The sequence below is a fragment of the Dipodomys ordii genome, unplaced genomic scaffold (genome assembly GCF_000151885.1).
Source record: "Dipodomys ordii isolate 6190 unplaced genomic scaffold, Dord_2.0 Scaffold272, whole genome shotgun sequence".
In the NCBI taxonomy this organism is placed as follows: Eukaryota; Metazoa; Chordata; class Mammalia; order Rodentia; family Heteromyidae; genus Dipodomys; species Dipodomys ordii.
In genome coordinates this window covers 143,200-169,086 of record NW_012267488.1, presented here as the reverse complement: position 1 = coordinate 169,086, position 25,887 = coordinate 143,200, and the positions used below count along the sequence as shown (strand labels likewise).

At 40.8% G+C, this 25,887-nt stretch overlaps 1 pseudogene; it reads left to right on the top strand.

The window, feature by feature from the left end:
- LOC106001200 lies at positions 1-24,595 on the top strand (annotated as a pseudogene).
- The last annotated feature ends 1,292 nt before the right edge of the window (positions 24,596-25,887 follow it).

The following is a 25,887-nucleotide window of genomic DNA, read 5'->3' as shown; positions in this document are numbered from 1 at the left end:
ATGCTTGAAGTTTGGCAAAACAACTCATTTTCAATTGGTGAACAATTCGAGTGTCCGACCTGCAGCAGCGATTGCATGCCTTCACAAGAGGAATTCAGGTTTGATTTCCCCCATATGAGGATACATGCTTATTTGGAGTATCTGCTTCTCACTCCTACATGGATATTGCAGGGTAGAGCTTTTACGCATTCACTCAGTTCAACTTGTGAACTAAGTTGAACCTCACCTTATTGCACTGTGTGGAAGATTTGAAAACAAAACTTCCGTTTTCCTTGATGTGAGCTATGTCCATACATATGTATTGAAGCCGACTGGAAAAATAAAAGCTGCTAAGGATTCCACCTTTGTTGTTAGCTGCATGACCTCTGCCGGGCATACTGAGAATAAGTTTTTAAGCCATCCCAACATAACAGTATTTCACTGCTTTCAATGCTTCTTAGGAATTATTCCAGATTCTTGGACCCGATAAGCCCACAGGTTGAAGTTTGGCAAAGCAACTCAGTTTGAATTGCTGAAAATTGGAGTTGCAGAGCTCTGCAGCGGTTGCAAGCATTCAGACGAGGCATTCAGGTTTTCTTTTCCCCATAGGACCATGCATGCTTATTGGGAATATCCGCTTGTTGTTCCTACAACATGGGAATTGGTGAGTAGAGCTTTTATGTGTTCAATCAGGTCAACCTGCAGAGTAAGTTGAATCTCGCCTTATTACACTTATTATATGTTGAAGATTTGAGAACAAGACTTCCTTTACTTCTGTTTTCTTATTTATTTACTTATTTATTTATTTTTTATTGTGAAAATACCGTACAGAGGGGTTACAATTACATGGGCAAGATAATGAGTACATTTCTTATCAAGCATTGTTGCCTCCTCCTTTGTTTCCCTTTCCCATCCCTTCCCATCTCCCCCCCCCCTCCTTCCCTCGCCAAAGTTGTAAAGTTCATTTTTTGACATAACGATTTGTACATCTCATTTTTGCAATGGGTCCACCTGTATCCCTATTTAAATGATTTGTTTTTTCCCTTCCTTACTTCTGTTTTCTTTGACACGACCTATGTCTATACATATGTATGGACACACGGAGGAAGTATCAGATTCTAAGTACTCCACTGTTGTTGTTAGCCAAATGACCACTGCCAGGCACACTGAGAATGAGTTTCTGAGCATCACAACATAACAGCATTTCACTACTTTCATTCAGTGCTTCTTAGGAAGAATTCCAGATTCTTTGGACCCAGTAGGCTTAAGGTGCTCCTGGTTAATACCTGCTTCTGCATTCTCCGTGGTTCTTCTACAAGCTTGAAGTTTTCCAAGAAAATCAGCTAGAATTGCTGAACAATTGGATTTGTAGAGCTCTTCAGAGGTTGCACGCATGCAGATGAGGCATTCATGTTTACTTTCCCCATCGGATGATACGTACTTATTGGGATTTTCTGCTTCTGGTTGCTAAAACGTGCTTATTGGTGAATACAGCTTCTATGCATTCACTCAGTTCAATTGGGGAGTAATTGAACCTCGCCTTATTACACTGTGTTGAAGATTTGAAAATAAGACTTCCATTTTCTTTGATGCGACCTATGTCCATACATACGTATGGACGCCGACTGGAAATATCAGCTTCTAAATACTTCACCCTTCTGGTTAGCTGAATGACCTCTGCCGGGCACACTGAGAATGAGTTCTGAGCCATTGCAACCTAACAGCATTTCAATGCTTTCAATCCTTCTTAGGAAGAATTCCAGATTCTTGGACCAGGTAGGCCCACAGGTGCTTCTGGTTAATATCTGCTTCTCAATTCTCCTTGGTTTCTTCTACATGACTGAAGTTTGGCAAAGCAACTCAGTTTGAACTGCTGAACATTTGGAGTTGCAGAGATCTACAGCTATAGCAAGCATTCACACGAGGCATTCAGGTTTGCTTTTCTAAATAGGACGATCCATGCTTATTGGGAATATCCGCTTCTTCTTCCTATAACGTGGGTATGGATGAATAGAGCTTTTACGCATTCACTCATTTAAACCTGTGGAGTAAGTTGAACTTTGCCTTATTGCAATTTTTTGAATATTAGAGAACAAGACTTCAATTTTCTTAGACACGACCTATGTCCATACATATGTATGGCCACCTGCTGGAAATAGCAGCTTCTAAATACTCAGACATTGGTTTTATCCAAATGACCTGTGCTGAGCACACTGAGAATGAATTTCTGAGCCATTGTAACATAACAGCATTTCACTACTTTCAATGCTTATAAGGAAGAATTCCACTTTCTTGGACCCGGTAGTCCCACAGGTTCCCCCAGTTAATATCTGCTTCTGAATCCTATGTCATTTCTTTTACATGCTTGAAGTATGGCAAAGCAACTCAATTTCAATTGCTAAAAGATTGGAGTTGTAGATCTGCAGCAGTTTCAATCATGCAGATGAGCATTCAGGTTTGCTTTTCCTCGTAGGATGATGAATGTTATTTGGGATGTCCACTTCTTGTTCCTACAAAGTGGGTATTAGTGAGTAGAGCTTTACATTTTCACTCAGTCCAACCTCTGGAGTAAGGTGAACCTTGCCTTATTACACTGTGTGGAAGATTTGCGAACAAGACTTCCATTTCCTTTGACCCGACCAACATTCATACATATGCATGGCTGTCGACTGGAAATATCAGCTTCTCAATACTCCACCGTTGTTGTTAGCCAAATGACTTCTACCGGGCCCACTGAGAATGAGTTTTTGAGCTACAGCTACATAACAACATTTCACTGCTTTCAATGCTTCTAAGGAAGAATTGCAGAGTTTTGAATCCTGTAGGCCCAGAGGGGTACTGGGTTACTATCTTCTTCTGATTTCTAAGTTGTTTCTTCTACACACTTAATTGGCAAAGCAACTCAGAATGAATTGCGCAACAGTTGTGGTTTCAGAGCTCTGTAGGGGTTACAAAGATACAAGCGAGGCATCTAGGTTTGCACTTCCCCTTAGCCTGATACATGCTTATTAGGGTTATCTGCTTCACATTCCTACAACGTGGGTATGGTTGAAAAGAGCTTTTATGCATTCACTTGGGTCAAATTGCAGAGTAAGTTGAACCTCGACTTATTGGACTGCGTTAACAATTTGAGAACAAGAATTCTGTTTTATTTGATGAGACCTAGGTCCATACATATGTATGGATGCTGACTGGAAATATCAGCTTCTAAATATGCCACCATTGTTGTTAACCCAATGACCTCTCCTGGGCATGCTGAGAAGGAGTTTCTGAGCTGTAGCTACATAACAGCATTTCACTGCTTTCAATGCTTCTTTGGAAGAATTGCAGATTCTTGGACACAGTAGACCCACGGTTGCTCCTGTTTAATATCTGCTTCTGAGTTCTACGTGGTTTCTTCTACACACTTCACATTTGGCAAAGAAACTCACTTTGAATTGCTGAACAATGGGATTTGCAGAGCTCTGCAACATTTGCAAGTGTTCAGACGAGGCATTCCTTTTTGCCATAGGACGATACATGCTTACTGGGAATATATGCTTTTGATTCCTACAAAGTGGTTATTGGTGAGTAGAGCTTTTAGGTATTACTCAACTCAACCTGGGGAGTAAGTTGAACCTCACCTTATTGTACTGTGTTGAAGATTTGAGCACACCACTTCCGTTTTCTTTGATGGGATGTATGTCCACACATCTGTATCGACCCTGACTGGAAATATCAGCTTCTAAATACTCCACTGTTGTTGGTAGCCGAATTACATCTGAGGGGCACACTTAGAATGAGTTTCTGAGCCTTCGCAACATAACAGCATTTCTCTGTTTTCAATGCATCTTAGGAAGAACTGCAGATTCTTGGACCCGGTATGCCCACAGATGCTCCCCATTAATATCTGCTTCTGAATTCTTCATGGTTTCTTCTACAGGCTGGAAGGTTGGCAAACAACTCAGTTTGAATTGTTGAACAATTGGACTTTCATAGTTCTGCAGTGGTTGCAAGTATTTAGAACAGGTATTCAGGTTTGCTTTTTGCCTATGACAATACACACTTACTGGTAATATCTGCTTCTGGTTCGTACAATGTGCATGTGGGTGAGTAGAGCTTTTACAGATTCACCCAGATCAACCTGCAGAGTGAGTTGAACCTCACCTTACTGCACTGTGTTGAAGATTCGAGAGCAAGACTTCTGTTTTCTTTGATGCGATTTATGTCCATATATATGTATGGACACCAAGTGAAAATATCAGCTTCTAAATACTGCACCGTTGTTGTTAGCCGAATGACCTCTGCCAGGCACACAGAATGAGTTTCTGATCCATTACAACATAACATCATTTCACTGCTTTCAATGCTTCTTAGGAAGAATTGCAGATTCTTGGACCCAGTAGGCAGACAGGTGCTCCTGGTTAACATTTGCTTCTGATTTCGACATGGTTTCTTCTATACTCTTGAGGTCTGGAAAAGCAACTCAATGTGAATTTCTGAACAATTGGAGTTACAGTTTTGCAGCAGTTGCAAGCTTTCAGATGAGGTTTTCAGGTTTGTTTTTCCCCATAGGACAATGCATCCTTATTGGAAGTATCTGCTTGTCATTTCTACAATGTGGGTATTGGTGCTTAGAGCTTTTACTCATTCACTCAGTTCTTTCTTGCCAGTGTTTTTAATAGACTTACAATACACTAAGTGTTTCTTTTGTATATTCTTCCTCCATGGTATAACCCCTGGATTTGATGCCAGTGTTTTGCACTTTGTATATACATTTTTGTAATTTGGGGAGGGGAAGGGATATTGCAGAACGCTTAAATGGGGATGCAGGCTGACCCATTGTAACGACGAGATGTACAGGACACTATATTGAAAACAAACGTTACAATGATGGGGTGGGGGGCACGGGACCAGTTGGGGAGGTGGGGAGGGAAGTGATGTTAGGGGGGAAAATAAAGGATGAGGTAACAATGCTCGCTATGAAATGTGCTCATTACCTTACTCATGTAACTGTAACCCCTCTGTACAACATTTTTACAATAAAAAATAAAAAATTTAATACTAAAAATAAAAGAATTCCAGATTCTTGGACCGGGTAGGCCCACAGGTACTCCCGGTTAATGGCTGTTTCTGAATTCTACATGGTTTTCTCTACACAGTTTAAGTTTGGCAAAGCAACTCAGTTTGAATTGTTGAAAAATTGGAGTTGTAGAGCTCTGCAGTGGTTCAAGCATTCAGATGAGGCTTTCAGGTTTGCTTTTCCCAATAGGACAATACATGCTTATAGGGACTATCCACTTCTCTTTCCTACAACGTGGGTATTGGTGAGTAGAGCTTTTACTCATTGATTCAGTTCAACCTGCAGAGTAAGTCGAACCTCGCCTTATTGCACAGTGCTGAAGATTTGAGAACAAGACTTCCCTTTTCTTTGATGAGACCTATGTCCATACATATGTATGGATGCAGACTGGAAATATCAGATTCTAGATACTCCACCATTGTTGTTGGCTGAAAGACCTCTTCCGGGCATACTGAGAAGGAGATTCTGATCTATCTCAACACAACAGCATTTTACTTCTTTAAATGCTTCTTTGGAGAATTCCAGATGCTTATATCTGATAGGTCCACAGGTGCTCCCAGTTAATATCTGCTTCTGAATTCTACTTGGTTTCTGCTACACACTTGAAGTTTGGCAAAGCAATTGCTGAACAGTTGGAGGTGCAGAGCTCTGCAGTGGTGGGAAGTGTTCAGATGTGTCATTCAGGTTTTCTTTTCCCCATAGGATGATACATGCTTATTTGGAATATCTGCTTCTCATTCAATAACGTGGGTATTGGTGAGTAGAGCTTTTACACTTTCATTCAGTTCACTTGCAGAATAAGTTGAACCTCACCTTATTGCTATGTGTTGAAGATTTGAGAACAAGTTTTCCCTTTCCTTTGATGTGACCTATGTCCATACGTTTGCATGGATGTCGACTGGAAATATCAGCTTCTAAATAATCCACCATTCTTAGCTGAATGACCTCTACTGGGCACATTGAGAATGAGTTTCTGAGCCATTGCAACATAACAGCATTTCAATGCTTTGAATGATTCTTAGAAAGAGCTCCAGATTCTTGGACCCGGTAGGCCCATAAGTACTCCCAGTAAATATCTGCTTCTGAATTCTATGTGGTTTCTTCTATATGGTTGAAGTGTGGGAAAGGAACTCAGTTTGAATTGTTGTACAGTTGGAGTTCCAGAGCTCTGCAGTGGTTCTAAGCTTTCAGACAAGGCATTCAGGTTTGCTTTTCCCCTTAGGATGATTCATGCTTATTGGGAGTATCCACTTCTGGTTCCTACAACGTGTGTATTGGTGAATAGAACTTTTACAGATTCACTCACTTCAACCTGTGGAGTAAGTTGAACCTTGCCTTATTGAACAGTGAAGATTTGAGAACAAGAATCCCATTTTTTTGACTCGACCTATGTCCATAAATTTGTATGGATGCCAAGTAGAAATATCAGCTTCTAAATATTCCACTGTTGTTGTTAGCCTGATGACCTCTGCCAAGCAGACTGAGAATGAGTTTCCAAGCCATCACAACATAACAGCATTTCACTGCTTTCACTGCTTCTTAGGAAGAATTAAAGACTTTTGGACCCTGTAGGTCCACAGGTGCTCTCTGTAAATGTCTGCTTCTCAATTCTACATGGTTTCTTCTACACACTTGAAGTTTGGGAAAGCAATTCAGTTTAAATTGCTGAACAGAAGTTCTGGGATGATGGCAGAGGAGAAGCTTGAGGCTAAACAAGCTCTCGCATAGAAAGCAGTTTTAGTGTTCCAGTGAACAGTCCTAAGCCAGAGAACACACCAAGTGTGCCATCACAAGACAGAGCATTAGGCCAGAGAGGGAAAATCCAGGCAAGGATACAGATCTGAGTATTTGCCAGCAGCAGTGGCTGCGGCGGCAGCGGCAGCTGCGGTGGCAGCGGCAGCTGCGGTGGCAGTGGCCGTAGCCACCATACCTGCAACACAGAGAGTCCAGGACGAAGGCGCCAGACACGGTGGGTAAATGGATTTGACTCAACACCAGCAAGAACTGACAAGGAGCAGGTATCTTCACCCTGCAGATCGCAGACCAGAGACGACCCAGGAACCAAGACTTGGCGTGAGTAGAAGCCTCATATCCTCACTCCTTCTCAGGGAGCAGAGGAGGGAAGGCCACCCTTCCCCCACCCACTACCAGAGATCTCCATCTTTGATACTGACAAAGGCCTGGCTGAGCAGCTAGCTCCAACTCAGGCCTTGGAAGAAAACTAGAGTCATTTAACAGGTCACAGGAACCTAACCTGACCTGCCAGGCTCAGCTCCACCCAGGGAAAAATCACCCAGCCCAGGCTGCCAGTCCCAGGAGTGGCTTTCTTCACTGGGTAAACAGAGCCAGAGGATGAACCTCCCTACAGCAGCCCAGACAATCAATTGGAATTCAGTAAACATAAACATGAGAAGGGCTCCAGGCTGGGCTCTGTGAGTGTCTCAGAAGCTAGCCCCTAAGGGAAAAGCTATTGTTTGCTGAAAGGCCTCAACTCTACACAGAACCTAGCCTCATCAAAGCATCTCCCAACTAGAGGAAACAGCCATCTCCCTCTTTTGTGATACTCCAAGCAGATATCCCTCCCACTGAACTAGCCTGGGAGGAGGATCACAAAATCCTGGGTAAATCAGAGCAATTTTCTGCCTGCTCAAACTATCCGACTTAAGAAACCATCCAAGCCACAGGAAAACCAAACACCACAGCAGACCAGAGACTCCAACTAGAGACTGGTTACAGACACACGGGAGATACAGGATCTTCCCATCACCCCCCCCCCAAAAAAAAAATCAAAGAACTCTTTTTTTGTACTTTTTATAAAAAATTTTTTTTCTAAAACTTTTTTTTAATTTTTAAATTTTTTTTTAAAAATTTGTTTTCTATTAACTTTTTTTTTCTTCCTCTTAATTTTTATTTTAGGGGTATGAGTGTGTGTGCTTTTTTTCTCTTTTTCTTTCTTTTTTTTTTTTTAGCTCTACTGACCTTTTGGTCCTCTTTTTTTCTTTCCTTCTCATTCTTTTCACCTTTTCTTTTCTTTTGTTCTTTTTTAAAACTGTATTTTTTTTGTCTTTCTTTTTTGGTACTGGGGATCGAACCCAGGACGTTGTACTTGCTAGGCAAGCGCTTTGCCACTGAGCTACATCCCAGCCCACCTTTTTTTGTTCTTTTTTGCATGACTTAATTGCTGTTCTGCTCATCCTCAGATATACCCGTAGTCGATTATTATACCTATCCCCCATTGTGTACACACTTAATCCAGAAATTTATTACTCAATTCAAAACCTTTTAGACTTAAATTCCTCAATAGCAGTGCTACCTCTTTATACCTATATAATATTTTAAGCATTTTTATTTTTAAGTTTTTCACATCTTCTTTCTATCCTTACACTTATCCTATCCTCGTTCTTCTCTGAAAATTACATTTTTAAATTTGCATAATTTTTAAGTTATTAAGTGTTTCACTTTTTAATTTTTAATATTTGTTTTTCTATTTTTTCTTGTCTCTTTTCCTCTTTCTCTTCTTTTTTTTCTCTCTCTACTATCATTCTATCCAACCTATTTCCCGCTTTGAGATTAGGACTTAGTTAACTCACCCTCTACCTTTCCACATCCGTCTTTTCCTATTTTTACACACATCTCTCCCTAAACCTAATAATTTCTGGTTTGCCAGAAAAGGTCACATAATTTGATGTTAGGGAAATGAACCCTAAGATATGTATTCAAATGTTTTTTTCTTCCAGGTGATTGTTTCTAACACATTTATAACATTATTATAACATTATTTCTTTGTTGCTTTGTATGTCCCTCCCCCATGGTATAATCCCTTCATTCACTGTATTTGAGATTGTTATAATTTGTGGAGGGGAAGGGAAAAAACACATCGTTTAAATAAGTATACAGGTGGATCCATTGCAACAATGAGATGTACAAGTCGTTATGTGGAAAATGAACTTTATAACTTTGGTGGAGGGGGAGGATTGGGTGTGGGGGCGGGGGGGAGGATGGGAAGGGATGGGAAGGGGAAACAAAGGAGGACCTTACAATGCTTGATAAGAAATGTACTCTATCTTGCCCATGTAATTGTAACCCCTCTGTACAGTATTTTCACAATTAAAAAAATAAAAGTAAAATAAAAAATAAAATAACAAATAACATGAAAATACTGACAGAAAAAATTGCTGAACAATTGGAGTTGCTGAGCTCTGTAATGGTTGCAAGCTTTCAGATGGGGCATTGAGATTGCTTTTCCACGTAGGAGTATACATGTTTATTGGGAATATCCACTTCTCTTTCTTACCACCTGGGTATTGGTGAATAGAGCTTTTATGTATTCACTAAGTTCAATTTGGGGATTAACTTGAACCTTGCCTTATTGTACTCTTGAAGATTTGAGAACAAGACTTCCGTTTTCTTACCCATTGCAACAATGAGATGTACAAGTCGTTATGTCGAAAAACGAACTTTACAACTTTGGTGGGGTGTGGGGGGAGGATCGGGTCGGGAGAGGGGTTGAGTGTGGGAAGGGATGGGAAGGGGAAACAAAGAAGAGGCGACAATGCTTGATAAGAAATGTACTTGTTATCTTGCCCATGTAATTGTAACTCCTCTGTATGGTATTCTCACAATAAAAAAAAAAATGAGATGACAGGCAGTTCCCAGGACCTGCGATCAAGCCCCAGGGCTTGACAAAATAAGAATAGAGTGACACCCAGATGGTAGTATTCTAATAAATATATGTCTTTATAGATTGGCAGAGATGTCTACACATTATTCAGTTATATAGACTACATTCCTACCAATTCTTGGGTTTTATGCCTCTGTGTAATTAATGTTATAGTTTTCATCCTTAATAAACTATTAAGTAAAAAAAAGACTTCCATTTTCTTTGACACAACCTATGTTCATGCATTTGTATGGACGCCAATTGGAAATATCTGCTTCTAAATACACCATCGTTGTTAGCCAAATGACATCTGCTGGGCACCCTGAGAATGATTTTCTGAGCTATGGCAACATAACAGCATCTCACTGCTTTAAATGCTTGTTAGGAAGAATTCAGGTTCTTGAACCGGGTAGGCCAACAGGTGCTTCTGGCTAATGTCTGCTTCTGAATTCTATGTGGTTTCTTCTATGAGACTGAAGTGTTGCAAAGTAACTCAGTTTGAATTGCTGAACAATTAGAGTTGCAGAGTTCGGCAGCACTTGTTGAAGATTTGAGAACAAGACTTCAGTTTTCTTTGAGGTGACCTCTGTCAATACATTTGTATGGACTTGAAATATCAGCTTCTAAATACTGCACCGTTGTTGTTAGCCAAATGACCTCTGCTGGGGACACTCAGAATCATTTTCTTAGCCATTGCAACATAACCTCATTTCACTGTTTTCAATGATTCTTACTAAGAGTTCCAGATTCTTGGACCCAGTAAACTCACGGGTGCTCCTAGTGAATATCTGCGTTTGAATTCTATGTGGTTATTTCTGCATGCTTGAATTTAGAAAAGCAACTCAGTTTGAATTGCTGAAAAATTACACGTGCAGAGCTCTGCAGCGGTTGCAAGCATTCAGACAAGGCATTCAGTTTTCCTTTTCCCCATAGTGTGATACATGCTTATTGGGAATATCTGCTTATCGTTCCTAAGATGTGGGTATTGGTGAGTAGAGATTTTAGGTCTTCACTTAGTGAAACCTGTGGAGTAAGTTGAACCTCACCTTATTGCACTGCGTTGAAGATTTGGGAAAAGACTTCCGTTTTCCTGGACATGACCTATGTCCATCCATTTGAATGGACACCAATTGCAAATATCAGCTTCTAAATACTCCACCATTGTTGTTAGCATAATGACCTCTGCCGTGCACACTCAGAATGAGTTTCTGAGCCATCGCAGCATAACAGTATTTCACTGATTTCAATGTTTCTTAGGAAAAGTTCCAGATTTTTGGACCCGGCGAGCCCACAGGTGCTCCTGGTTAATATCTGCTTCTGAATTCTATGTGACTGCTTCTGCTTGCTTGAAGTTTAGCAAAGTAACTCAGTTTAAATTGCTTAATAATTGCAGTTGCAGAGCTCTTCATACATTGGAAGCCTTTAGACAAGGCATTCAGGTTTTCTTTTCCCCCCTTAGGACTACACATGCTTATTGTGAATATCCTCTTCTTGTTCCTACAACCTATGTATTGGTGATTAGAGCTTTTACCGATTTACTCACTTCCACCTGCACAGTAAGTTGAACCTCACCTTACTGAACTGTTTTGAAGATTGAGAACAAGACTTCAGTTTTCTTTGAGGTGACCTATTTCCATACATTTGTATGGATGTTGACTGGAAATATCAGCTTCTAAATACACCACCATTGTTGTTAACCAAGTGATCTCTGCCAGACACACTCAGAATCAGTTTCTGAGCCATTGCAACATAACATTTCACTGCTTTCAAAGCTTCTTAGAAAGAGTTCCAGATTCTTGGAAACAGTAAGCCCACAGGTGCTCCCGGTTAATATCTGCTTCTGAATTCTTCGTGGTTTGTTCTACCCACTTGAAGGTTGGTGAAACAATTCAGCTTGAATTGCTGAACAATTGCACTTGCAGAGCTCAGCAGCAGTTGCAAGCGTTCAGACAAGGCATTCACGTTTGCTTTTCCCCATAGGACAATACATGCCTATTGGGAATATCTGCTTCTCTTTTATACAACCTGTTTATTTGTGATTAGAGCTTTTACCCTTTCACTCAGTCCAACCTGTGGAGTAGGTTGAACCTCGCCTTATTACACTGTGTTGAAGATTTGAGAACAAGTCTTCCGTTTTCTTTGAGGCTACCCATGTCCATTCATTTGTATGGACACTGAGTGATAATATAAGCTTCTAAATACTCCACCATTGTTGTTAGCCAAATGACCTCTGCCAGGAACACTCAAAATCATTTTCTGAGCCATTGCAACATAACATCATTTCCCTGCTTTCAATGCTTCTTAGGAAAAGGTCCATATTGTTGGACCCGGTGAGCACACAAGTGCTCCTGGTCAATATCTGCTTCTGAATTCTACGTGATTTCTTCTGCTCAGTTGAAGTTTGGCACAGTAACTCAGTTTGAATTGCTTAATAATTGAAGTTCCAGAGCTCTTCAGTATTGGAAGCTTTCAGACAAGGCATTCAGGTTTGCTTTTCTCCATAGGACGATACATGCTTATTGGGAATATCTTCTTCTCTTTTCTACAACCTGTTTGTGATTAGAGCTTTAACCCATTCACTCACTTCCATCTGTGGAGTAAGTTGAGCCTCACCTTATTGCACTGTGTTGAAGATATGAAAACCAGACTTCCGTTTTCTTGAACGTGACCTATGTGCATTGATTTGTATGGACAGCGATTGGAAATATCAACTTCTGAATACTCCACGGTTGTTGATAGCTGAATGACCTCTGCTGGGGACGCCAAGAATCAGTTTCTGAGCCATTGCAACATAACAACATTTCACTGCTTTCAAAGCTTCTTAGAAAGAGTTCCAGATTCTTGGAGCCAGTAAGCCCACAGGTGCTCCCGGTTAATATCTGCTTCTGAATTCTTCGTGGTTTGTTCTACCACTTGAAGGTTGGTGAAACAATTCAGTTTGAATTGCTGAACAATTGCACTTGCAGAGCTCAGCAGCAGTTGCAAGTGTTCAGACAAGGCATTCAGGTTTGCTTTTCTCCCTAGGACGATACATACTTATTGGGAATATCAGCTTCTCATTTCTAAAACGTGGGTATTGGTGAGTAGAACTTTTACGCCTTCACTCAGTGCAACCTGAAGAGTAAGTTGAACCTCACCTTATTGAATTGTGTTGAAGATTTGAGAACAAGACTTCCATTTTTCTGGACTCAACCTATGTCCATACATTTGTATTGATGCCGAGTGGAAATATCAGCTTCTAAATACTCCACCATTGTTGTTAGCATAATGACCTCTGCAGGGCATACTCAGAGAGTTTCTGAGTCATCGCAACATAACAGCGTTTCACTGCTTTCAATACTTCTTAGGAAAATTTCCAGATTCTTGGACCAGGTGAGCCTACAGGTGCTCCTGGTCAATATATGCTTCTGAATTCTACATGGTTGCTTCTGCATGCTTGAAGTTTTGCAAAGTAACTCATTTTGAATTACATAATAATAGCAGTTAAAGAGCTGTGCAGCAGTTGCAAGCTTTCAGACTGGGCATGCGGGTTTGCTTTTCCCCCATAGAACTATACATGCTTCTTGGGAATATCCGCATCTCGATCCTAGAACCTGTGTATTGGTGAGTAGAAGTGTTAGGCATTCACTCAGTTCAACCTGCAGAGTAAGTTGAACCTCACCTTATTGCACTGTGTTGAAGATTTGAGAAAAAGACTTCCATTTTTTTTAGGTGACCTATGTCCATACACTTGTATGGACCCGACTGGAAATATCAGCTTATAAATACTCCACTGGAGAAGCACTGGGTGAAGGGGAGGCACCATCCCAGGACTCCAGCCAGAGTAATGCCATCTGTAGTTTTGTTATCTGCAATAATTCTTCCCTTCACGGTCAGCCAATTATCTTCAATCCTGACTTTTTTGTGGAGAAGCTCTGACATGAGAAAATTGAGGTGTTCACTGAGATGGTGGTCAGCAATATCACAAGACTTATCGATTTACCTGGAACTGAGCTGGCTTAGCTGATGGGAGAAATGGACCTTAAGTTGCCTGGTGGGGCTGGCCGAGCAACAGGATTCTTCTGGTTTCTGATGACTCTCAAGTGAAAGGAAAAAGGAGTGGTATTTGGATCTCCACTGACTGAAGAAGGCACTGCCCAAATATACCAATTGATTGAATATCTTCAAAAATTTTTTTTGAGTAGAGGGTTTGTTTAGAGTACCAGGCAATAGTGTTCAACAGCAGATTTTAAGAGATGCTCTCAATAATGGAACTGACTTGGAATCAGGGGAATTTCATTCAACAATGTTGCCACCTTGCTGAAGATATTTCTAGGAGAGTTACCAGAGCCCTTACTGACACATAAACATTTCAGTGCACAGCTCAAAATTGCTTATTTGATGCAGTTTGATGATAAAGGAAACAAGACCAATGTACCAGATAAGGGGCAGCAAATTGAGGCTCTTCAGTTGCTTTTCTCATTCTCCCTCCACCCGATCATAACTTGTTGAAGTTATTGCTTGATCTCCTATACCAGACAGCAAAAAAAAAAAAAAAAAAAAAAACAAGAATAAGATGTCTGCTCTTATGTTTGCGCCACATGTCCTATGGCCAAAAATTGTCACTGCAAATGACCTTCAGGAGAATATTACAAAATTAAACAATGGATGGCTTTTATGATCAAACACTCTCAGAAGCTTTTTAAGGCTCCTGCTTATATTCGTGAATGTGCCAGGTTACACTATTTGAGCTCCAGAAATCAAGTCTCAAAGGATGACCTTGATCTAATGGCTTCATGTCATGCTAAGTCCTTCCAGCTGGTAAAACCTAAGAAATGGAACCAGTCAGATTCCTCCTCTCAGCAGGAGGAAACCCAGCAGCGGACAGAAGAGGCCCTGAGAGAGCTCTTCCAGCATGTTCACAATATGCCAGAGTCAGCAAAGAAGAAGCAGCTTATTTGACAGTTTCATAAAAAAATCTTTGACTCAAAGACCAGGCAGAGAACAGTCTACTTCCTGTGTACAGAAGAGGGCCCATTCGTGCTCCTTTAGGGGGCTAATTAAGTGTAAAGTCCTAGGAAGTCAGATGATGACAGAAAAGAGAAACAAGTCTCCTACTCCAGAGTCTGTGGCCATGAGTGAATTGGAGAGCACCAGCAAAGAAAATATGAACTTATCATATTCTGGTTCTCCTGCTTGTCATGATGCCAACAAGTTTGAAATGGTCTGAGGGGAAGAAGGAGAGGAGAAAAGATTCCTCTGAAGGATCTAGACCTCTCCTGTCATCCACCAGAATTTTCTCCTTTGTGGACCAGATGTTATTTCTGCTCACTGCGAAGTTGGGACTTGCAGTTTGCTTGCTGCATTTTGATTTGTGAGAGCCAATTTATACCATATATGACTGAATAACCTCTAACCCATTCACTGGCTATCATTTATAAGCTGTGCCTTCTGAGAGAGTGTTGTGCTCTCTCTTTCTCTCTCTTTCTCTCTCTCTCTCTCTCTTTCAAGTATTATAAGGGAAAACCACTAACTAGAGAACAACCAACTTATATTGTATAGTAAATCAGCAGTACCAGCTGGACTCCAGTGTTTATTCAATATGCTTTGTTAGGCCAGGTCTGTTTTCTCAACTGTTTTTCAACTGCTTTGTGCCCAACTGTCAGTGATTATTTTTAAAAAGTACTGTTGATCTTAGTGGATTAGTAATTTTAACTGATACTTTGGGCTTTTCTCTGTTTTAATAATGTTGAGGAGTAACTGGTTGTTGTCACTTTTTTGTTTTAAAAGCCATTTCTTTTGGATTGATAATCCAAATGGACTCTTAAACTGGATACCTTTGATCCCTTTTCTACTTAAACTTTGGGAAAGCTCTTGATTTTATGAGGCGATATTCCTTAGTATCTTTTTGTGTTGAGAGAATTTATGGTTATCTGGAAATTCTTTTTTGTGGGGGGGTCTGGTCCTGGGGCCTGAACTCTGGGCCTGGGCGCTGTCCCTCAGCTCTTTAGCTCAAGGCTAGCACTCTACCACTTGAGCCACGGCGTCATTTCTGGCTTTTTTCTTTTTGCTTATGTGGTGCTGAGGAATCGAACCCAGGGCCTCAGGCATGCAAGGCAAGCACTCTACCCCTGAGCCACCTTCCCAGCCCTTGGAAATTCTTTATTTCTTGTGTCTGTAGTTGTAGAGGAATTGACCTATTGTATTGGAAAAAGGAGAATATTGTATTTTAGTGAATTTTTGCTATTCCTTCTCTCCTTCCTCTTTCTCCCTCCTCCATCTCTCACTGTCTTCTGTCCTCAGTTATGTGAAAGTAGTTGTGTGGTCGCTGAGCTTATTTCCTTCACTCAATATTCTCTCACCTAAACCATGTGAAATACTTTTCTGCTAAGAAAGGAAAAGTTACTGACTGCTTCACAGAAATCTTTGTATGTGGCAGGAAGCTCTGGTGTGCCTGGAGGAACTGGATGGCTTTGGATGGGATTCTGTTGCACTTTTCCAGGCATCAGGTGCAACTAGAGCATCTCCTGAGAGCAGGGTGGGGTCACAGGAAAGGCATGATTAGCAATTTCTGGAGTCTGATAGATTTGGAGGATAGAATTCTCACTGGGAAGCAGTTGGAGCTTCTCAGTGCTTAGGAGTGGTTCCTGCCACAGATAGTAATTGGAGCTGGAGCTGGAGCACTTGGCGATTGGATTGGACATGTTTATCTGTATTTATGGTAAAGAAAGAAAGACATGGCTTTGATCTGGTATGAAATTATATTCACTGTGCAGAGAGCAGGACGTGGCAGATGAAGATGTTGAAGTGTGTGCCTGGCTGTTAAGCTGCATAACTTTTTGCCTTGTGTTTAAAAGCTGAGTCCGGCCACTGTGGGGAGGCAGGTATCCAACAAAATACAGTTTGCTGATCTAATTTTAGGCAGTTGGAAATCTTCACTATCCTGAAACAATGACTCCAGTGCAACAGGGTTTGACTTGTTTCTGGCCATCAGGCCTCTCTTCTGCTTGACTTTTTTTTGCTTATGTAGTGCTGAGGAATTGAACCCAGGGCCTCAGACATGCAAGGCAAGCACTCTACTACTGAGCCATCTTTCCAGCCCCCAATACCAGCTTCTAAATCCCCACCTTTGTTGTTAGCCCAATGACCTCTGCTGGACACACTGAGAATAACTTTCTGAGCCATGGCAACATAACAGCATTTTTCTACTTTCATTACTTCTTAGGAAGAATTGCAGTTTCTTGGACCCAGTAGGTCACAGGTGCTCCTGGTTAATATCTGCTTCTGAATACTACAGCATTTCTTCTACACGTTTGAAGTTTGGCAAAGCAATTCAGTGTGAATTGATGAACAATTGGAGTTCCAGAGCTCTGCAGTGGTTCCAAGCATTCAGAGAAGGCATTCAGTTTATATTTTTCCCATAGGAGGATACCTGCTTATTGGAGACATCTGCTTCTCGTTCCTGAAACATGGGTATTCCTGAGTAGAGCTGTTAGGCATTCACTGAGTTCATCCTGAGGAGTAATTGAACATTGTCTCATTGCACAGTTTTGAAGATTTGAGAACAAGACTTCCTTTTTCTTTGATATGATCTATGTCCATTCATATGTATGGACACTGACTGGAAATATCACCTTGTAAATAGTCCCTGGTTGGTGTGAGTCAAATGACCTCTGCCAGGCACACTCAGAATATGGTTCTGAGCCATGGCAATATAACAGCATTTCTTTGCTTTCAATGCTTCTTAGGAACAATTCCAGATTCTTGGACAGGGTAGGCCCACAAGTGCTCCTGGTTAATATCTGCCTCTGAATTCTGTGTGATATCTTCTACCACTAGAAGTTTGCAAAGCAATTCAATTTGAATTGTTGAACAATTGGAGTCACAGTGCTCTGCAGCAGTTGCAAGTATTCAGTTTTGCTTTTTTCCACAGGATGAAACCTGCTTATTGGAAACCTCTGCTTCTCATTCCTGCAATGTCAGAATTTGTGATTAGAGCTTTTAGGCATTCACTTAGTTCACCCTGCTGAGTAAGTTGAACCTCAACTTATTGCACAGGGTTGAAAATTTGAAAATACCATTTTTGTTTTCTTTGACGCAATCTAGGTCCACACAGATGTGTGGACAAAGACTGGAAATATCAGATTCAAAATACTCCACGGCTCGGGTTAGACAAATGACATTTGCTGAGCACATTGCAATTGTGTTTCTAAACCATGGCAACATAATAGCATTTCTCTGTTTTCAATGAATTCCAGATTCTCAAACCCATTAGGCCACAGGTGCTCCTGGTTAACATCTACTTCTGAATACCATGGCATTTCTTCTACATGTTTGAAGTTTTATATAACAATTCAGTTTGAATTGCTGAGCAGTTGGAGTTGCAGAGCTCTGCAGCAGGTCCAAGCATTCAGATGAAGCATTCAGTTTTGCTTTTCCCCATAGGATACCTGCTTATTGGAAACATGTGCTTCTCATTCCTGCAACATGGGTATTCGTGAGTAGAGCTTTTAGGCATTCACTCAGTTCACCCAACTAAGTTGAACCTCACCTTATTGCACTGTGTTGAAGATTTGAGAAGAAGACTTCTGTTTTCTTCCACAAGCCTAGGTCCATAAATATGTATGGTCTCAGACTGGAAATATCAGCTTCTAAATCCTCCACCATTGAAGTTAGCCAAATGACCTCTGCCAGACAATCTGAGAATCAATTCTGAGCCATCACAACATAATGGCATTTCTCTGCTTTCAATACTTCTTAGGAAGTATTGCAGAATATGATTCTGAGGCATGGCAATATAACAGCATTTCTCTAATTTTAATGCTTCTTAGGAAGAATTCCAGATTCTTGGACCAGATAGGCCCACAGGTGCCCCAGTTGATATCTGCTTTTGAATTCTACAAGGCTTCTCCTACTTGATTGAAGTTTGGCAAAGCAACTCAGTTTGAGTCACTGAACAATTGGAGTTGCTGAGCTCTACAGAGGTTGCAAGCATTCAGATGAGGCATTCAGGTTTGCTTTTTCCCATAGAACAATAGATTCTTATCGGGAATATCTGCTTCTGGATCTAACAACTGGTCTATTGCTGAGTAGAGCTTTTAAGCTTTCACTCATTTCAACCGGCTGAGTAATGTGAACCTTGCCTTATTACACTGTGTTGAACATTTGAAAACAAGACTTCCATTTTCTTTGATGGGACTTATGTCGATACATATGAATGGACGCAACTGTAAATATCAGCTTCTAAATATTCGACCACTGTTGTTAGCCAAATGACCTCTGCCAGGCACACTGAGAGTGTGTTTCTGAGCCATGGCAACATAACAGCATTTCCCTGTTTACCATGCTTATTATGAAAAAATCAGACTCTTAGACCCGGTAGGCTCACAGGTGGTCCCTGTTAAAATCTGCTTATGAATTGTATGGGTTTCTTCTATCCACTTGAAGTTTGGCAAAGCAATTCAATTTGAATTGTTGAACAATTGTAATTGCACAGCCCTGCAGCAGTTGCAAGTGTTCAGAGGAAGCATTTAGGTTTGCTTTTCCCCAAAGGATAATGCATGCTTATTGCAATCATCTGCTTCTAATTCCTACAATGTGGGTATTCATGGGTAGAGCTCTTAGGCATTCACTCATTTCACCCTGCTGAGTAAGGTGAACCTCACCTTATTGCACATAGTTTAAGATTTGAAAAAAAAAAACTTCGCTTTTTTGATGCGACCTATGCCCATACATATGTATGGACAAGGACTGAAAATATCAGCCTCTAAATATTCCACGATTGGGGTTAGCAAAATGACCTCTGCCAGGTACACTGAGAATGAATTTCTGAAACATGACAACATAACAGGATTTCTCTGCTTTCAATGTTTCTTAGGAAGAATAGCAGATTCTTGGACCCAATAGGCCCCCAGGTGCTCCAGGTTAATATCTGCTTCTGAATTCTACGTGACTCCTTCTACATGCTTGAAGTTTGGCAGAGCAACTCAGTTTGAGTTGCTGAACAAGTGGAGTTTTAGAGTTCTTCAGTGGTTGCATGTGTTCAGATGAGGCATTCCATTTTGCTTTTCCACATAGGAGATACGTGCTTATTGGAAACATTTGTAACTCATTCCTGAAACTTGAGTAGAGCTTTCAGGCAATCACTCAGTTCACCCTGCTGAGTAACTTGAACCTCGTCTTATTGCACATGGTTGAAGACTTGAAAACAACACTTCCATTTTCTTTGACACGACCTATGTCCATAAATATGTATGGACAAGGACTGGAAATATCAGCTTCTATATACTCCACAGTTGGGGTTAGCCTGCTGTGCACACTTAGAATGTGTTTCTGAACCATGGCAAAACAACAGCCTTTCTCTGCTTTCAATGGTTCTTAGGGAAAATGGCAGATATTTGGAGGACGTAGGCCCATAGCAGCTGCTGGTGAATATCTGCTTCTCTATTCTAGGTGTTTTCTTTTACCTGCAAAGCAATTCATTTTCAATTGCTGAACAAATGGAGTTGCAGAGCTCTGCAGCCGTTGCAAGTGTTCAAATGAGACATTCAGGTTTACTCTTTGCCATAGAACGATACATCCTTATTGGGAATATCCCCTTCTTGTTCCTACAACGTGGCTGTAGGTGAGTAGAGCATTTAGGAATTAGCTCATTTCAAACTGCAGAGTAAGTGGAACCTCGATTTATTGTACTGTGTTGAAGATTTGAGAACAAGATCTCTGTTTTCTTTCACCAGCTTATGTCCATACATATGTTTGTACGTGGACTGGAAATATTAGCTTCTAAATCCCCCACCTTTTTTGTTAGCCTAATGACCTTTGTCAGACACACTGAGAATGAGTTTCTGAGCCATTGCAACATAACAGCATTTCTCTGTTTTAAAGAATTCTTATGAAGATTTGCAGATTTTGGACCAGTAAGCCATAGCACCTCCCGGTTAATATCTACTTCTGAATACTACAGTGCTTCTTCTACATGTTTGAATTTTGGCAAAGCAATTCAGTTTGAAACTCTGAACAGATCAGCTGAAGAGCTCTACAGCAGTTCCAAGCATACAGATGAGGTATTCAGTTTCGCTTTTCCCCATAGGAGGATACCTGATTATTGGAAACATCTGCTTCTCGTTCCTGCAACGTGGGTAATAATGAGTAGAGCTTTTAGGCATTCACTGAGGTTCATCCTGTTGAGTAATTGAACCTCATCTTATTGCAGAGTGTTGAAGATTTGAGAAGAAGACTTCTGTTTTGTCTGACTTGACCTATGTTCATACACACGTATGGACATAAACTGGAAATATCAGCTTCTAAATAGTCCACTGTTGGGGTTAGCAGAATGACCTCTGGCATACACACTGAGAATGTGTTACTGAGCCATGGCAACATAACATTATTTCTCTGCTTTCAATGCTTGTTAGGAAGAATGGCAGATTCTTGGACCTGGTAGGCCCAAAGGTGCTCATGGTTAATATCTGCTTCTGAATTTGACGTGGTTTCTTGTACCCACTTGAAGTTTGGCAAAGCAATTCAATTTGAATGGCTGAACAAGTGGAGTTGAAGAGCGCTACAGTGGTTGCAAGCATTCAAATGAGGCATTCATTTGTGTTTTCCCTATAGGAGGATACTTGCCTATTGGAAACATCTGCTTCTTCTTCCTGCAATGTGGGTATTTGTGAGATTTTAGGCATTCACTCAGTTCACCCTGCTGAGAAAGTTGAACCTTGCATTATTGCACAGGGTTGAAGATTTGAAAACAACACTTCCATTTTCTTTTATTGGACCAATGCCCATACATATGTATGAAAAAGGACTGGAAATATCAGCTTCTAAATACTCCATGATTGAGTTTAGCCAAATGACCTCTGCTGGGCACAATGAGAATGTGTGTCTGAACCATGGCAACAGAACAGCATTTCTCTGCTTTTGATGGTTCTTAGGAAGAAGGCCAGATTCTTGGACACGGAAGGCCCACCAAGGTTGCAGGATAATATCTACTTCTGAATTCTACGTGGTTCCTTCTACCCACTATAAGTTTGGCAAAGCAATTCAATTTGAATTGTGGAGCATGTGGAGTTGCAGCACTCTGCCGCAGTTGCATGCGTTCAGATGAGACATTCAGGTATGCTTTTCCATATAGCACAATACATGTTTATTTGGAATATCCACTTCTGCTTCCTACATCTTGTCTATTGGTGAGTAGAGGTTTTAGGCATTCACTCACTTCAACCTGCTGAGTAATATGAACCTCACATTATTACACTGTGTTGAAAATTTGTGAACAAGTCTTCTGTTTTCTTTGATGTGAACTATGTCCATATATATGCGTGGATGCCCACTCAAAATATCAGGTTCAGGTTCTAAATATTTCATGGTTATTGTTAGCCGAATGAACTCTGCTGGGCACACTGAGTGTGTGTTTCTGAGCCATGGTAACATGACAGCATTTCTCTGCTTGCAATGACTTTTAGGAAGAATTGCAGATTCTTGGCCTCGGTAGGCCACAGGTGCTCCTTGTTAATATCTACTTCTGAATACTATGGCTTTTCTTCTACAGGCTTGAAGTTTGGCAAAGCAATTCAAATTGAATTGCTGAACAGTTGGAGTTGTAGAGCTCTGCACTGATGGCAAGCATTGAGAGGAAGCATTCAGTTTTGCTTTCCCCATAGGACAATACATGCTTATTGGGATTATCCATTTCTGGTTCCTACATCTTATCTATTGGTGAGTAGAGGTTTTAGGCGTTCATTCATTTCAACCTGCTTAGTAATTTGAACCTCACCTTATTACACTGTGTTGAAGATTTGAGAACAAGACTTCTGTTTCCTTTGACGTGAACTAGGTCCATACATATGAATGGATGTTGACTGGAAATATCAGATTCTAAATATTCCACCGTTGTTGTTAGCAGAATGACCTCTGCCGGGCAAACTGAGAATGAGATTCTGAGCCATGGCAACATGACAGCATTTCACTGTTTTCAATGTTTCTTAGGAAGAAGGACAGAGCCTTAGACGCGGTAGGCCCACAATTGTTCCCGGATAATATCTGCTTCTGAATTCTACGTGGTTTCTTCCACCCACTTGAAATTTGGCAAAGTAATTCAACTTGAATTGCTGAACAAGTGGAGTTTCTGAGCTTTGAAGTAGTTGCAAGTGTTCAGATGAGGCATTCAGGTTTGCTTTTCCCCATAGGACAATGCTTATTGGAAGCATCTGCTTCTCTTTCCAGAAATGTGGGTATTTGTGAGAAGATATTTTAGGCATTCACTCAGTTTATCCTGCTGAGTAAGTTGAACCTGGCCTTATTGCACAGGGTTGAAGATTTGAAAACAATACTTATGTTTTCTTTTACACGATCTATGTCCATACATATTTATGGTCAAGGACTGGAAATATCAGCCTCTAAGTACTCCACAGTTGGGGTTAGTCAAGTGACCACTGCTGGGCACACTGAGAATGTGTTTCTGAACCATGGCAACATAAAAACATTTCTTTGCTTTTAATGTTTCTTAGGAAGAAGGGAAGACCCGTATGCCCACAAGTGTTCCTGGATAATATCTGCCTCTGAATTCTATGTGGTTTCTTCTACCCACTTCAACTTTGACAAAGAAATATGAATTGCTGAACAAGTGGAGTTGCAGAGCTCTGCAGTGATTGCAAGCATTCAGATGAAGCATTCAGTTTTGTTTTTTCCCATGGGCGCATACCTGCTTATTGGAAACATCTGCTTCTCGTTTCTGAAACGTGGTTATTCTTGAGTACAGTTTTTAGGCGTTCACACAGTTCACCCTGCTGAGCAAGTTGAACCACCCCTTATTGCACAGGGTTGGAGATTTGAGAACAACACTTCCCTTTCCTTTGATGCAACCCATGTCCATACTACGTATGAACAAGGACTGTATTTATCAGCATCTATATACTCCACAGTTGAATTAGCTAAACGACCTGTACTGGGCACACTGAGAATGAGTTGCTGAACCATTGCAACATAACAATATTTCTCTGCTTTCAATGGTTCTTAGGAAGAATGGCATATTCATGGACTCGGTAGGTCCACAGCTGCTCCTAGTTAATATCTAATTCTGAGTACTATGGCATTTTTTTTTACCTGTTAGAAGTTTGGCAAAGCAATTCAGTTTGAATTGCTGAATAGTTGGAGTTGCAGAGCTCTGCATCAGTTCCAAGCATTCAGAGGAGGCATTGAATTTTGCTTTTCCCCATAGGAGGATACCTGCTCATTGGAAACATGTGCTTCTCATTCCTGCAATGTGGGTATTCATGAGTAGAGCATTTAGGCCTTCACTGAGTCCATCCTGTTGAGTAACTGAACCTTGTCTTATTGCACAGTGTTGAAGATTTGAGAAGACTTCCATTTTCTTTGATGCGACCTATGTCCATGTGTATGGAAAAGGGCAGGAAATATTAGCTTCTAAATATTCCATGGCTGGGGTTAGCAAAATGACCTCTGCTGGACACACAGAGAATGTACATCTTAGTCATGGCAAAATGACAGAATTTCGCTTCTCTCAATGCTTCTTCAGAAGAATTGCAGATTGTTGCACCTGATAGGCCCACAGGTGCTCCCAGTTAATATCTGCTTCTGAATTCTAGTTGGTTCTACACGCTCAAATTTTGGCAAAGCAATTCAGTTCGAATTGCCGAACAGTTGGAGTTGCAGAGATCTGCAAACATTGCAAGTGTTCAGATGAGATATTCAGGTTTGCTCTTCAACATAGGACGATACATGCTTATTTTTTATATCTGCTTCATGTTGCTACAAATGTGGCTTTTGATGAGTAGAGCTTTTAGGAATTAACTAATTTCAAACTGCAGAGTAAGTTGGACCTTGACTTATTGCGCTGTGTTGAAGATTTGAGAACCAGACTTCCTTTTTCTTTCACAGATTCTTGGATCCGGTAGTCCACAGGTGCTCCCAGTCAATATCTACTTCTGAATACTATGGAATTTCTTCCACAACTTTGAAGTTTGGCAAAGCAATTCAGTTTGAATTATTAAACAGTTGGAATTGCAGAGTTCTGCAGCAATTGCAAGCATTCAGACTAGTCACTCAGTTTTGCTTTTCCCCTAGGACAATTCCTGCTTTTTGGAAATACCTACTTCTCATTGCTGCAATGTGGGTATTGCTGAGTAGAGCTTTTAGGCATTCACTGAGTTTATCCTGTTGAGTAATTGAACTTCATCTTATTGCACAGTGTTGAAGATTTGAAAACAAGACTTCCATTTTCTTTGACATGACCTATGTCCATACATATGTATGGATGCCGCCTGGAAATATGAGCTTCTAAATACTCCAAAGTTGAGGTTAGCCAAATGACCGCTATCAGGCACACTGAGAATGTGCTTCTGAGCCATGGGAACATAACAGCCTTTCCCTGCTTTCAATGCTTATTAGGAAGAAATTGAGATTCTTAGATGCAATAGGCCCACAGGTGGTCTCTGTTAATATCTGCTTATGAATTCTACATGTTTTCTTCTACCCATTTGATGTTTGGCAAAGCAATCCAATTTGAAGTGCTAAACAATTGGAGTTGCATGGCTCTGCTGTAGTTGCAAGCATTCAGGGGAGGCATTCAGGTTTGCTTTTCCCCATAGGACAATACATGCTTATTTGAAACATCTGCTTCTAATTCCTATGACGTGGGTATTTGTGAGTAGAGCTCTTAGGCATTCACTTAGTTCACCCTGCTGAGTAAAGTGAACCACATCTTATTGCACACGGTTTAAAATTTGAAAAAAAAAACTTCTCTTTTCTTTGACGTGACCTATGCCCATACATATGAATGGACAAGGATTGGACATATCAGCTGCTAACTACTTCACGATTGGGGTTAGCTAAATGACCTCTGCCGGGCACAATGAGAATGAGTTTCAGAATCATAGCAACATAACTGCATTGCTCTGCTTTCAATGGTTCTTAGGAAGAATGGCAGATCCTTGGACACATTAGGCCCACAAGTTATCCCGGCTAATATCTGCTTCTAACTTCTATGTGGTTCATCCTACATGCTTGAAGTTTGACAAAGCAACTAAGTTTGAGTTGCTGAACAACTTGAGTTGCAGAGCTCTGCAGCAGTTGCAAGCTTTCAAATGAGGAAATCAGGTTTGCTTTTCCCTATAGGACAATACATGTTTTTGGGAATATGTGCTTCTGGTTCATACAACTTGTCCATTAGTGAGTACAGCTTTTAGGC